The sequence below is a fragment of the Eurosta solidaginis genome, chromosome 1, assembly GCF_040869045.1.
Source record: "Eurosta solidaginis isolate ZX-2024a chromosome 1, ASM4086904v1, whole genome shotgun sequence".
Taxonomy (NCBI): domain Eukaryota; kingdom Metazoa; phylum Arthropoda; class Insecta; order Diptera; family Tephritidae; genus Eurosta; species Eurosta solidaginis.
The window spans coordinates 111,195,894-111,209,317 of NC_090319.1; the positions used below are offsets into that span (position 1 = coordinate 111,195,894).

General features: G+C 36.1%; 1 protein-coding gene across 2 annotated transcripts in view; it reads right to left on the minus strand.

Annotated features, from left to right (window-relative positions):
• Positions 1-13,220, minus strand: part of htl (heartless) — a 49,391-nt gene extending 36,171 nt beyond the window's left edge. The window contains exon 1 of one of the 2 annotated variants that reach the window (XM_067759694.1): positions 12,692-13,220. The gene's annotated coding sequence lies outside the window, so the exon portion shown is untranslated. Of the gene's footprint in view, positions 1-1,658; positions 1,980-12,691 lie in introns of those variants that run through there. The other variant, XM_067759695.1, reaches the window with a different exon arrangement.
• Positions 13,221-13,424: the final 204 nt, after the last annotated feature.

Consider the following 13,424-nt stretch of genomic DNA (forward strand, 5'->3'; position numbering starts at 1 on the left):
CCAAATCGGACCACAAATACGATTTTTTTGAATATCTCGCTCCTTGCGCCACCTAGCCTCTATTTTTTTTCATAGGTCGCTTTCTATTCTTGTATGTATTATGTGTTCCAAATATGGACCAAATCGGACAGAAAATACGATTTTTTTTGAATATCTCGATCCTTGCGCCACCTAGCGGCAATTTTTTTAATAGGTCGCTTTCTATTCTCGTATTATGTGTTCCAAATATGAGCCAAATCGGACCACAAATACGATTTTTGTGAATATCTCGATCATTGCGCCACCTAGCCTCTATTTTTTTCATAGGTCACTTTCTATTCTTGTATGTATTATGTGTTCCAAATATGGACCAAATCGGACCACAAATACGATTTTTTTTTAATATCTCGATCTTTGCGCCACCTAGCGCCGATTTTTTTCCATAGGTCGCTTTCTATTATTGTGTGTATTATGTGTTCCAAATATGAGCCAAATCGGACCACAAAAAGGATTTTTGTGAATATCTGGATCCTTGCGCCACCTAGCGCCGATTTTTTATAGGTCGATTTTTATTCTTGTATGTATTATGTGTTCCAAATATGAGCCAAATCGGACCACAAATACGATTTTTTTGAATATCTCGATCATTGCGCCACCTAGCCTCTATTTTTTTTCATAGGTCGCTTTCTATTCTTGTATGTATTATGTGTTCCAAATAGTAGCCAAATCGGACCACAAATAAGATTTTTGTGAATATCTCGATCCTTGCGCCACCTAGCGGCAATTTTTTTATTAGGTCGCTTTCTATTCTCGTATGTATTATGTGTTCCAAATATGAGCCAAATCGGACCACAAATACGATTTTTGTGAATATCTCGATCCTTGCGCCACCTAGCGGCGATTTTTTTCTTATTTCTTATTATTGCATTGTCATCGGGTTCTGAACTATATTCCAAGTTTCAAGCTTATAGCGTATCGGGAAGTTACTTAAATTTCAATTACAAAGTTCGTTCACAACGGCCGTGCATGCGGCCTGCCTGTCAAATCAAGCTAAATAAAACCGTTTAAAAAGTAGGGGCATCTGCTTTGCAGTATTTTTTTGTGACTGCACACGCCTACGTCAACAGTCCATCCAATAATCAAGCAAGCTTTTCTGGGTTCCAATGAACAAATTGGAAACAACAACCGGATCAAAATAGAAAATTTTAAACAATTTTGGTTTTTTTTTTTCAGAACCTTTTGCTATCAAGTACTTTCGATGTCTGGACAAAAGTAATCACCTTATACTGAATTCGCATTGAGCAGTGTTATAAATGAGTTTTTACCTTGTTCTTTGGGAAAATTTGTTCATTGCGAAAAAAACTGGTATGGGTCACTTCCCGCCTTTACGGGTTTAGTTTTAATATGCTATATGTATGTAATTTATATTTCAAATAAAATACAATTTGATTTAATACATCCTTATTTCAATTGGTGCAAACATTTTTTTTATATGCTGAAGTTTGCACAAAAGTTTCACACCCAGTACCTATAATAGAAATTTCCAAATACATTTGCTTTTATAAATAAACATAAGAGAATTTATCTTAATGTACATTTAAATTTGCAAATCTTTAGTACATCGACTACTTTTTTGCTTATTGTTTAAATAATTTTTAGTATCAATTAAAATGTCTCACATATTTCCGGCGACTTTCCTCAATGACTGCACGCCTGCTGCTCTTCCTGCCTTTGGAATTTTGTCTTCTTCTTAAATTCAGAGTGAACGTCCAACTAAACCCAAATATTAACTCTGTGAATACTTCGATGCGTACTTTTAAGTTTATTTATATTTTTATATACATACATACATATGCCCACGATACAAAAAATGGAGGTAGTGTCACTTAATGTGACGTTAGCCACTTGGATTTTGCGGGGACAATGACAATTTCAAAGATGACTTGATACGAAACTCTCTCATTTTTTGCACTCTCACGAGGGATTTGTCTCAAATTTGTGCTGACTAATTAATTTCATCAAAATGTAAATTTTACTTAGTTTTGTTTATATTTAACTCTAACTAGTCGTATTATCGTAAAATAAGTTTGAAGAAATTAATATTTTACGAATATCATTTTATTAAATGATTGAAACTATAATCGCCGAAATTTATGTCAAAAATCCCCATATCATTGACAAAAATGTGCATTTTGACAGCGCTCTCTCGAAACAAAGAGTTGCAAATCCATTCATCTATGGACAATTTCATAAAATTCTTGCAGTTGTCAAACTTGTTTTCGTCCTTTGCTTCTGACACTTGGTTTTCGTTCACGAATCATGCTACAAATAGACAAACGACGATCATTTTGGACACGATAGCGTCGAATATATTGAGCATTGTGAATGCATACAAGTGAAAAATCTTTCTATTCCACCATTGCCATACCTACTGTAGCTGTCGCTAATGGCCAGAGAATGGAAGAAAAGTTTGTTTTTTGCTCGCGGTTATTAAATTGAACTGCCATGAATTGCCCATCTGTTTCAAATCAGCTCTTCTTTTAAATGTGTATACAGAAAATCAGACTGCATATTAATATTCTTTTCTCAATAGATTAAATGTGAGCAGCCAGTTAAGCAAGAATTTTAAAATATGTAAATAATGCAAAATACCAGTCGTCTACAAAAATGTTTGAAAACACTATTGAGCAAATGATTTAAGTAATCGAACAACGATTGAACAGGTGATCGAGGCTGTTTGTTATTGTGAACGTTTTTATCAAACATTCGTCACTTGTATGAATTCACAATGGTAATGAGGCTGTTAATTTTCTAATCGATCGGTGCAGTTGTATCCCTTTTTCAAAATTTAAAATTTACAAAAGAAATTCAGATCTAACAAAACTTCTTTAAATTGATTTAGGTTTACGAAGATACTTTAAATTTCAATTTATAATTGTGAACATTTAAAAAAAAAAATTGGAATTATTGTTAATATTAACAAGTAAAGGTGTCTAAGTTCGTGTGTAACCGAACATTATATACTCAGCGTGAGCTTCAATTGTACATTTCATTTCATATAAAATTACTTTTCTACATAGCACGTGACATCGCCCGTTTAAAAAAATGTCTCCCCATTTCCTCTTACAATAAAACTTGATAAGTGAAATATCATTGATTCAAAACTGTTTTTTGCTAAGTTATAGCTTATTATTCTAGTCTACGACCCTTTTAAACTTGTTTTATATCTAAGTTGCCGTGGTATTTAACCGATCCCGTCCATTTTTACTAGAAATATTTTCTGCTATAAGCAGGACCACAGAGAGCCGAGGCGGGCCCCTGGGACAGTTTGCGTTCACGGGCCTCCCTAAAAAATAACTCAATCAAGTAAAAAAATAACATAACATACATATATTTTTCAATTCATATTTCAGTTTTATTTCATATAAGATAAGATTTACTGGAGCACTTACATAAATCAAATGTTAGATTTCATTGTTTGATTGCTTACATTAACTTTTTCCAAATATGTACATTTTAAGAGCTTAAATCAGCCATGGAAAACCTTCCGTGCTTTTTGATCTGCGTATATGGAAATTACCGATTCAAAACTAATACTGCGAGCAAGGCTGGACTCCAACGCCAATGTTCCAAGGCTTGTCAAGCGATTTTGGCTCATAGTAGAACGCAAACAATGTTTCACGCGAGACAATAGACTAAAAGAACGCTCCCCTTCAGCCACACTGACTGGAAGTGTGCAAAATATTCTTAATGCTATGCAGATGTTCGGAAATAATACTTCCATCTTCAAGTCATGAAATTTGTTCAGAAGTTGAAATGGTGGCAGCGAATCACATCCCAAATTTGCTAAGTGGATGGCTTTGAGATGAATGATTTCATCTATCAGATCCGTAGAAATATCGATGCCATAAATCGTGCAGAATGCGGCTGCCTTTTCTCTGAGCTCCGTCAGATCCTGATACTTCTACAAAAAACTAAATTTAATCGCAATGTCATTTACGGCTTCGAAACGTCTTGTCATGTTACCAATCATGCAGTCCAAAAGAATGTAAAAAACTTGCTGTTTGAATTGAGTTTCGGAATCACACTCAGGCGATTCGCCAGGTAATTCATCGAACTGGCGCTTTCTTATCTTCCTTCTTTTCTCTGCGAAGGTATTCACAACTCCTATACTCCCTGCCAGAATCTTGCATTCTTGAAGTATGATCGACCATTGATCCCTGAACTTCTTCAACTCATCAATGACCTATGTAAGCTTATCCACGGCATACTCATATGTTTGCACAAATTTGCGCTTCGCAAAACAAGTCAAGTGTACTAATTTTTTCAAATTAACGCTCTAGTTTATTATCAGCCTGTATATACAGATGTCGCTGGCTTTTTACAAAAATGAAAAAGCAATACGACCAAACCGATAGGGGCATAGTTATAGTCGAAATAAAATGTGATTTTAAGTTAGTTGAAGCATTTTTGCCAGATAGCGCTTATAAAATTGTGTCAAAAACGTTTCTCTAACTTAAAATTACATTTTATTTCGACTATGACTATGCCCCAGAGTATTTGATTGGATGCTTATGATTTTAGTTTAGTGATTTTCAATTTTAAAACAATTTTTTGTAGTAACAAAATATGTATGTATGTATCTATGAAATCCTAGTTAGAGTACTGTCAATACTGCTTTGCCTTGCCGGCCCGCCAAAAACCTTCCGGGCATCAGGGAAATTGCCCTGGTAGCCGCCCTCCCCCCTCTCCACGGCCCTGGCTATAAGGAAAATATGTGTCCATAATTTAATTACGATATGTTAATTTTTCTTCGAGTTATGGCTCCCGAAACAGAAAATTTCTTAGTCGTAAAAGGGGCGGTGCCACAGCTATTTTAAAAAAATTTTAGTGTTTTCCAATTTAATGTTATAATTCAATTTAGAAGGTAAAATTCTATTGACACAAAGCTCTTTTTTCGCTAAGATAAAGCTTATTATTTTCGTCTACGACCCTTTTAAAAATCTTTTATATAAAAGTGGGCGTGGTCTTTAATCGATCTCGTCCATTTTTTCTAGAAATATTTCCTGCTATAGGGAAAATCTGTGTACCCAATTTTATTACGATCCGTTAATTTTTCTTCGAGTTATGGCTCCCGAAACATAGACAATTGCTTAGTCATAAAAAAGGCGGTGCCACGCCCATTCTTTTTAAATTTGAAGTTTTTCCTATTTATTGTTATAAGTCCACTTGGGATATGAAATACTATTGATAAAAAGCTCTTTTTTGCAAAGATATAGCTTATTTTATTCGTCTACGACCCTTTTAAAAATTTCTTATATAAAAGTGGGCGTGGTCCTTAACCGATTTCGTTAATTTTTTTCAAACCATTCCTTATGGTAAAGGCAACCTCTCTGCCGAATTTTGTTACGATGGGTTCAACGATTTTTGGTTCATGATTAATAACATTTGTAAAACTGATTTTATCGGCCACCGTGGTGTGATGGTAGCGTGCTCCGCCTATCACACCGTATGCCCTGGGTTCAACTCCCGGGCAAAGCAACATCAAAATTTTAGAAATAAGATTTTTCAATTAGAAGAAAATTTTTCTAAGCGGGGTCGCCCCTCGGCAGTGTCTGGCAAGCGCTCCGATTGTATTTCTGCCATGAAAAGCTCTCAGTGAAAACTCATCTGCCTTGCAGATGCCGTTCGGAGTCGGCATAAAACATGTAGGTCCCGTCCGGCCAATTTGTAGGGAAAAATCAAGAGGAGCACGACGCAAATTGGAAGAGAAGCTCGGCCTTAGATCTCTTCGGAGGTTATCGCGCCTTACATTTATTTTTTTTTTTTTTAAACTGATTTTATCACAAGTGGGCGGTGCCAGGCCCATTTTAAAAGATATTTCCAAATTTTTATCAAGAGTCTCAATATCAGTCCACATGTCAAATTTCAAAATTTGAGGTGTATTATTTACTAAATTATCAGGTTTTTTGTGTTTTCCAAAATTGTATATATATAAAAAGTTTGCGTGGTTATCATCCGATTTCGCTCATTTTCAATACCAATCTATTCTGGGTCAAGGTAAGCTAGTGTACCAAATTTGGTGAAGATATCTCAATATTTACTCAAGTTATCGTGTTAACGGACGGACGGACGGACATGGCTCAATCAAATTTTTTTTCGATACTGATGATTTTGATATATGTTAGTCTATACCTATCTCGATTCCTTTATGCCTGTCCAACCAACCGTTATCCAATCAAATTTAATATACTCTGTTTGAAAAGCACGCTGAGTATAAAAATAAGGAAATCATGGTATCTACTACAAAAAAATTAAGGTTCTGGAGCTTCTCATATTTTTTTGATTGAAAATTTCAATTAATGAAAATAAATTCACAAAATGACTTAATGAATTTCCTTCTATAACCTGGGAACCAGATTACACAAAAGAAGTGAAACATCTTGCGGTTCACAGGATAGAAACCAACGGTTTTTTTACCTCTTCGAAACCTTGTCCAATTAAATTAAATTGTTAAATCTGAATTTGAATTTATAGTTAAAACAGGTATATGCAGCTGCTCAAATTCTCCTATCGCATCTCAACTTCATCTCTTTCCTAAAAAAAAACTAAATTATTGGAGACCTTGCAGAGTCCATAGAAGACTAAATTTTATTATTACACCAGATATATACTATTTACCTCATAATCACGATTTAACAATAGATTAAAAAATTATCAGATTTTTTGATCTTGTGCGTGCTTATCACCAAATCCCAATGACTTAAGAAGACATTTATAAAACTACATATACTACCCCTTTTGGAATGTTTGAATTCTTAAGAATGCTTCTTGGTTTAGGAAACAGCGCTCGAACTTTCCAACGCTTTATTAGTGGAGTATTCTCCGACTTTTGACTTTGTATTTACATACATTGATGACAATCTCATAGCCAGTGATGATGAAAATCAACATATTAATCATTTAAAAGCAGTTCTTAAAAGCCTTGAAGAATATAACTTAAACATCAAACCTTCGACATGTACTCTCGTGTACATATTTTGAAAACCAAATTTCTATTAATAAATTACAAAAATTTTTCTATATGGTAAATTACTATCATAGATATATTAAAATGTTAGCAACTGAACTTAGCCTTCTGCATGAAATGCTAACAAATGCTGTTAAAAAAAACTGAAACAATTAAATTAGTGAAATGAACCCACATTAGCTTTCGAAATTTTTAAAAAACTTTTTGCTGAAAATATTCTATTTATTCAATTCGACAAAAATTATTCATTATCATTAGCAAGATGCATTAGATGCATCAAATGTTTGCTTGCTATTGAATCAGTTTTACAATAAATTAGCAATTCTAGTATATTAACCATTCGCTTATTATACCCAGCTGTACTTGTAAACAGGGTATTATAACTTTGATTGGATAACGGTTGGTTGTACAGGTATAAAGGAATCGAGATAGATATATCAAAATCATCAGTATCGAAAAAAAATTTGATTGAGCCATGTCCGTCCGTCCGTCTGTCCGTTAACACGAGAACTTGAGTAAATATTGAGATATCTTCACCAAATTTGGTACATGAACTTATCTGGAACCAGAATAGATTGGTATTGAAAATGAGCGAAATTGGATGATAACCACGCCCTCTTTTTATATATATACAATTTTAGAAAACACAAAAACCTGATAATTTAGTAAATAATACACCTAGAATGTTGACATTTGACATGTGGACTGATATTGAGACTCTTGATAAAAGTTTGGAACCATTTTTTAAAATAGGCCTGGCACCGCCCACTTGTGGTAAAATCAATTTTCGTTAAACCCATCGTAACAAAATTCGGCAGAGAGGTTGCCTTTACCATAAGGAATGCTTTGAAGAAAAATTAACGAAATCGGTTAAGGACCACACCGGCTTTTATATTGTAACGAATTTAGTGGAATTCCGCTTATTTGCAACCTTCTACTAACGTTCGTATCGTTAAACTGCTGAATAAATATTTCCAATATTTAATAATGCAAAATGGTCTTTATTAGACTACTTTGAAAATACTTCACAATAAAACTTATACTTCGCAACTGATAGCGTGCTTAAATCAAACTGATTCATTCTCATGGTCGTGGACGAAAAAAATAAGATATATCTTTACAAAAAAGAGCTTTATATCAATGGTATTTCATTTCCCAAGTGGACTTATAACAATAAATAGGAAAAACTCCAAATTTAAATAAATGGGCGTGGCACCGCCCCTTTTATGGCTAAGCAATTTTCTATGTTTCCGGAGCCATAGCTCGAAGAAAAATTTGTTCAGAATAGAACAATATGTATATGCATTATTGCGCAGCCTTATAACACTATTAACCACACAAAACAAACAACAACAGCATTTCAAGTGTACAGCGGGTATGTAATGTTCGGTTTCACCCGAACTTAGACTTCCTAACTTGTTCTGACTTAAAAAACTTTTTTTTAATGCCACAAGTCGATCAAAAATCTTTTAAGTAATTTAATGTTCGTGATGTTTCCTTAGAGTATATGTAAGAGAACATAATTAGGTATATAGTGTTCGGTTTCGTCCAATCTTTAATTTTCTTACTTGTTTGCTACTACACTCAAAACATAAGATCTCGTTTAAAATTTTTTTTATTTTTCACTTTTGATAAAACTTCGGAAGTATTCAGTTGGAGTATATTCGATACCTTTTCCTGAGTTTTAATACAAGCATCGTTTCTTTGATCCGAGTATTTTATATGAGTACCGGTATCGATACTTTTTTTGAAAGTTCTATTACTATTTCTGCCACTTTTACAGTTCATTACGGCTGATTTTGTAGCAGTTTGGGCAAAAATTCCAACCCCAAGAGACGAACAAGAAACAATTTTTGCCTCTGCTTACTTTCCGGGTTAAGAAGAAACGGCCCAAAAAACTGAAGCAAAAGCCCTCATCAGATACTGTCAGCAGAGTGGTAAACCATGGTTCCACTGCTATGACGCAAATTCCCATCACACAATTTGGAGAACCGTGAACATCAACAACAAGGTTGAGTACCTCGTTTGGTTTATAGGTAGTAACAATATAAGCATTATCAACCGGGGCAATGAACCCACCTTTGTAAATGCTATTAGAAGAGAGATTTTAGATTTTACTCTGTGCAGCAGCCATAGTATGGCCAGCACTGTCACTAACTGGCATGTATCAGGGGAGGAGTCAATGTCGGACCACAAAGACATTGTATTCGACATTGGTCACTTTACTGAACACATGCCAGCTTTTAGAACTCCCCGGAAAACGAAGTTTTCAGTTTTATTATTGAAATGAAAATAAAAAAAACCTAGCAACAAAGCTCATCATTCTCAAACGATTGCCATGGGCTTTGCCTGCTTTCAGCCCATTCCAGTCACCGGGTGAGGTATATCCTTGTCTGTTATAAATAAAAATCTAAGGCGCGATAACCTCCGAAGGGATCTAAGGCCGAACTTCTCTTCCAATTTGCGTCGTGCTCCTCTTGATTTTCCCTACAAATTGGCCGGACGGGACCTACATGTTTTATGCCGACTCCGAACGGCATCTGCAAGGCAGATGAGTTTTCACTGAGAGCTCTTCATGGCAGAAATACACTGGGAGCGCTTTCCAAACACTGCCGAGGGGCGACCCCGCTTAGAAAAATTTTCTTCTAATTGAAAAATCTTATTTCTAAAATTTTGATGTTGCTTTGCCCGGGGTGCGAACCCATGGCATACGGTGTGGCAGGCGGAGCACGCTACCATCACACCACGGTGACCGCCTTGTCTGTTACAGCAAGTGATAAATCATATATCCCCGGCCTTACTTTATATAAGGCATCACTACTGGCAGAGGTTAAAATAGTATTCATACCAAAGCCAGGGAAGCCCGAGTAACTGCCCTCGTCATATCGCCCAGTAACCCTCGTTTCTCCTAAATGTAGGAATCAGTTCGCCTACAGGTCAGTGAAATCCACGAAGACGGCTATTCATAGCCTCCCGGTAAAAATTTAAAAGGCTCTAGAATGCAAAAATTTAGCCCGATGCGCTTTTATTGACATATCAGGGGCTTTCGATAACACAATATATCAAGTTATCGAACAAGCTATAATTGAAAAGGACATAATCCCTATGATTATTCGCTGGGTGCTGTCCATATTTAAGAGTAGAAAAAGCCATTTGGAACTGGGAGGGACAACTGAATCAATTGTGGCCTCGCATGTGGACCCTGGTCATAGATGACCTCCTTCAGTTACTGAAAACCAAGGGATTTGACACTCAAGGGTATGCAGATGACATAGTTCACAGGGATGATGCACGAGGAAACAATATCAGATCGCATGCAAGAAGCTCTTCGCATCATAGAGAGGTGGAGCGATATCAAGGGACTTTCTATAAGTCCTAACAAAACTGTTATAGTGCCTTTCACCCGGAGAAGGAAAGTATCCATCCCAGACCATCCCTGGGTGGTACAAAAATACAATTCTCAATAGAGGCTAAATATCTAGGGGTCACACTGGATAGAACCCTCACGTGGAATGCTCATTTGGATGCTATCCTAAACAAGGCAACAAGAGCTTTCTTCGCCTGTACTCGTCTCTACGGCAAAACATGGGGGATTTGTCCAAAAATGGTATATTGGACATTTAATACTGTCGTAAGGGCAATAGTCACCTATGCTTCCCTAGTTTGGTGGCAGAAGGCCACGCAAAGAAAGGCAACCGCTAAACTAAGCAAACTGCATTGATTAGTTTGCGTTGGCATAACGGGGAGAACCGCCCCTGCTGACGCACTTAGTGCTTTAGTGGGAATACCTCCCTTCCCTATTCTGATAGAGAAAGAGCCAACACTAGGCGCACTAAGATTTCAAAATATTTTGGTGTTGAAGCTAGGAAACATGAGGGGGCATATGAAATTAATAGGGAAATTCATGGGAAATCCCACATTACAACTGCGTGACGTTGCTCAGAATCTCACGAAAGTGTTGTGAAGTGTCCATTGTGGACAGGACCCACTGGGAAATAGGGTATCATTATAACCACCCTGAATCAGAGGTCTGGTACACGGATGGATCGAAATTCGATGACGGAAGAACGGGAGTTGGCATCTGTGGGCCTAACTTAAAGAAATCGATACCAATGGGATGCTACCCCACCATATTTCAGGCAGAAATCCATGCAATAGAAGTTTGCGGTAGAGAATGTCTACGGAGAGGCTCATCCTCGAAGAGCGTCTACATTATGCCGGACAGCCAGGCGGCCCTTGCAATCCTACACAATAATATCTAAGCTAGTGGATGACTACATTGAAATCCTTAATGTCCTGGAAGCCAAAAACAAGGTTTTGTTAGGATGGGTTCCCTGACATCAGGGACATGAAGGTAATGAACATGCAGATTACCCAGTAAAGCAGGGTTCTACAGCTGCATTCTATGGTCCAGAGAGCTTTTGTGGACTCACAAGGGCACATACCAGAGAAACCTTAAATAACTGGGAAACAAAACAATTCCAACGTAAATAGTTTGACTCCCCAGGGCAAAGACAGGCCAAATTGTTTATACTTCCGGCAACGAAAGTATCACCCAAACTCATTAATTTAAGCAGGGAGGACCTACGAACTCACACTAGGTACTATACGAGACACTGTGGTCTACGATATGACCTAAGTAAGTTTAATCTATCCGATACTAAAATTTGTCGTTTCTGTGAGCTGGAGGATGAAGCGCCGGTTCACATTCTCTGCGAATGCGTCGCTCTGGCAAGGCAGAGGCTCCCATCTAGGTGGTGTGACCATTCTTAATTCTCATGTGATATGGAGTAAAAAGCCTGAAGAGGTGCTTAGATACATTAAAAACCCACACATACAAAATTAGGCTGAAAGTTCATGCATAATAGACAAAAATTTTGGAATATAAAGATATTGCATGCGCGAACTTCGGTGGAAAGCAGCGGAGCGTAACAAAATTCTAGTAGGTCACTTTCACCACACCAAAAACTTTAACACAATTTTTAACATAATTTAAGCACAGAAATACACTGATTGGAGTTTTAGTGAGTAAAAGTTAAAATTCTGAACACATTAGCTGAATAAAAAGTGTACAAATAATTATTAAATAACAAATACAGACAGTGGTAGTTTAACAAATTCTGCTGTGGTAAGTGGTGAATGTGACCTACTAGAATTTTGTGAAGCTTGCCTCACACTATTTTTCGTCTATGCAATGTCTCTCTATTCTATCGTTTCTGCAATAGATCTACACAAAGGTCGCAGTGCTTCCAGGCCGAATAATAACAATAATAATAACACAATACTTAATACAATTATCAAATAAATGAATAAAATTAATGAGTTTAGAGAAACATACCTATATAGACAAAGTAACACTCGAAAAAGAACACATGCATTTTTGCAAATAACTTTTTGAAAAACAATGACCTCATTTGAACTTGATTGGCCATTTTTCAAAAGCTTTGAGGTTTTTGAAATTCATGTGATTACCCTACAAATGGGTTTCTTGAAAACTTTTGGATAATATGCATCTAGGATGTTCGTTGTTTTTGCTCTCAGGCCTTCATACATATATATGTGTTTATATGTATGAACATACGTACAGGTACACAAACTTATACAAATGTATAATTGAAACCAATGCTTTCTTGTTCTATGCTTTGGATTCTCTTCCAACCATATACATACATATGTACCTACTTTGTATTATAAGAATAAATCCATAGATCGTGTTGACAGACGTTTGATCCTAATGTCGGTAACGTTGTTCTGCAGAAGTGCTCTGTGATGCTTTACACTTTCCCATATTTAATAAGGTAAAAATTATTATTCATTCATGTAGCATATCTAAATTTAAATATTGTCTATATGTTAAGTTAAATTTTGTTTTTATTTCAATGATAAAATAAGTAGGTAGTAGGTATATGTTTGCTTGTAGTGTGTTTAAGCTTTTAAGCTGTTGATCACAAGTTTTCACATCCCGCACTCGTTCTATATTTTAGTTTTCACAATGCGGAATTCACATTGATTTGAAAAATACTTTCGTTAATTTTCACTCAATATCTACATTTGTGTATACGATTCCACAATTTAGTTTCAAAGTAGTACTTATGTATGTAGATACATAAGTACGTATGTATATGAATAATAAATTGATTTTGTCCGCGTTTGGTAAGTTTATCTGTAAGTTCCTAATTGGAACAGTGTTTTGTCCAAACTGTGCGTTGATGTTGCTCGTAACTAGCAAGAGCACAGCTACGAACCAGGCCGATAATTTGCTGAAGCGATGGGCTTCTTCCTGTCACATATGCCTTTATATTGCACTCATATTACTCAGATCAGTAGGAACGCTCACGCCCGGTATGCGCCTGCGCCGAATCTTATGGTGATCATCTCCCATATATGTAAACATATCCATATGTACATATTTATG